Source organism: Alosa pseudoharengus, unplaced genomic scaffold, assembly GCF_046254945.1.
Source record: "Alosa pseudoharengus isolate Yale_2024_CS ecotype anadromous, Long Island Sound unplaced genomic scaffold, YU_APseudo_1.1 YU_APseudo_1.1_scf_7, whole genome shotgun sequence".
Taxonomy (NCBI): Eukaryota; Metazoa; Chordata; class Actinopteri; order Clupeiformes; family Clupeidae; genus Alosa; species Alosa pseudoharengus.
The window spans coordinates 7,360,471-7,362,970 of NW_027468859.1; the positions used below are offsets into that span (position 1 = coordinate 7,360,471).

A 2,500-nucleotide genomic window follows, 5' to 3' on the forward strand; every position below is an offset into this window, starting at 1 on the left:
AGAACACACACACACACACACACACACACACATACAGCGGGGAAAATAAGTATTGAACACGTCAACATTTTTTTCAGTAAGTATACTTCCAATGAGGCTATTTGCATGAAATTTTCACCGGACATTAGTATTAACTCAGATAATCCACCCATATAAAAAAATCCAAACATTAAAGTCCATAGGAGTTATGTGTAATAAAGTGGAATGACACAGGAAAAAAGTATTGAACACGCCTGCTGAAATTTCTTAAATACTTTGTAGAAAAGCCTTAATTTGTAATGACAGCTTCAAGGCATTTCCTGTATGATTAAATTAATCAGTCACAGTATTCTGGTGTGAGTTTGGCCCATTCTTTTAAACAGATAGTCCTTTAATATTGAATATTCTAGGGGTCACTCTTGTGAATTCTGATCTTTAGTTAACTTCCAAAACTGTTCAATTGGATTGAAGTCAGGGCCTTGATTTCCTTTCTCTGAAACCAATTGAGAGTTTCCTTTGCTGAATGGTTTGGATCATTGTCCTGCTGGAAGGTCTAGCCATGTCTCATCCTCATCATCCTGGTGGATGTAAAGATTCTCCCGGAACAAAATGACTCCATTCATACATTCAATTGTATGAAGTCTGCTAGTATCATGAGATGAAAAACAGCCCACACCATGATGCCACCACCTCCAAACCTCACTGTTGGTAGGGTATTTTTAGGGTGATGCACAGTGCCATTTCTCCTCTAAATATGGTGTGTAGTATGACATCCGAAAATACATTTTGCTCTTGCCTGACCAGGATACATTCTCTCAGTATTTCATAGGATTGTACAAATGTTGTGTACTTTCAACAAGCTTTGATATGTTTTTTCTTCAGCGATAGAGTCATGCGGGATGAGCGTGCATAGAGGCCATGGCGGTGGAGTGCATTACCTATGATTTTCTTTGTAATAATTGTACCTGCTGCCTCTAAGTCTTTCTGGAGCTTTCTCCGAGTGGTCCTTGGCTCTTGGGCTACTCTTCTGACTTCAGTCTTGCAAGGAGATCCTGTGCATGGCCAGTTGATGATGCAGTGATGTTCCTCCCGCTTGCAGATAATGGCTACAATACTGCTTGCTGGATGATTCTGAAGTTTTGAAGTACATCTGTAACCAGTCCCATTGATATGTTTTGCAACAATAAGGTTGCAAAGGTCTTGGGAGAGCTCTTTGCTTTTACCCATCATGAAATGTTTCTTGTGTGACACCTTGGTAACAAAAAACCTTTTTATAGCCTACCAGTATGTACTAACCCAGCTAATATAAATTTGCACAGATAGGAGGGATAATTTCTCTAACTACTTATAGATTCCAGTTTGTTCCTTGCCATTCCTTGCCTTTGTGTACTGCTTTTTCTTAGTGTGTTCAATACTTTTGAACTTACTGTGCATTCCACTTTTTTTACTCATAACTCTACTTTTAGACATTAATGTTTGGATTTTTATATATGTGTGGACTACCTAAGATAATACTAATGTCCAGTGAAAATTGAGTGCGAATAGCCTCACTGGAAGTATACTTACTGAAAAAAATGTTGACGTGTTCAATACTCATTTTCCCCGCTGTGTGTATATCTATCACAGTACAGCATGCGCACAATTACACTCCTGCAGAGATATAGAGAAGTGTGTATACTTTAGTTTGTCTTAATTTCATATTGTTTACATTCACAAGTATTATTATTGCAATTATTATTAGTAGTAAAAGTATTATCTTCTGACAATAATACACTATTACATCAGAAGAGAACTATTACCTTTGGCAATATTGTACACTGCACAGACATACCACTCACACTGAATAGAATAGAATAGAATAGATTAGATTAGAATAGAATAGAATAGAATAGAATAGATTAGAATAAAATAGAATAAAGAAGTAGGAAGCTCTGGAGTCATTAGTGTCTCCCAAGCAGTAAAGATATCTTTATCTGGCTCTGGTGTCTCCCAAGCAGCCTCCCTATGAGGGACTCGTAAGAGAGCCCAGCCAGCACAGGCACAGATCCATCCTGTAGTCTCCACACACACACACACACACACACACACACACACACACAAAGAGGATACAGATACACACACCCTCTTGTCTGCTGTGCTGATGCTGAATTATGGAGAGGCTCCTCTCTGTCTCCGTCTCCGTCGGTGTTGCTTGCAGTGTCTCTCTTGCTCCGTCAGCATCTCGCTCACTTTCTTACACACACAGAGAAAGTGTCTCGCTCACTTCCTTACACACAGAGAAAGTGTCTCGCTCACTTCCTTACACACACAGAGAAAGTGTCTCGCTCACTTTCTTACACACACAGAGAAAGTGTCTCGCTCACTTCCTTACACACACAGAGAAAGTGTCTCGCTCACTTCCTTACACACACAGAGAAAGTGTCTCTCTCACTTCCTTACACACACAGAGAAAGTGTCTCTCTCACTTCCTTACACACACAGAGAAAGTGTCTCTCTCACTTCCTTACACACACAGAGAAAG

At 39.6% G+C, this 2,500-nt stretch overlaps 1 protein-coding gene across 5 annotated transcripts in view; it reads left to right on the forward strand.

The window, feature by feature from the left end:
- LOC143110437 (MAP/microtubule affinity-regulating kinase 3) overlaps positions 1 to 2,500 on the forward strand; it is a 65,369-nt gene that overhangs the window by 42,934 nt on the left and 19,935 nt on the right. The gene's annotated exons all lie outside the window — the stretch shown is intronic.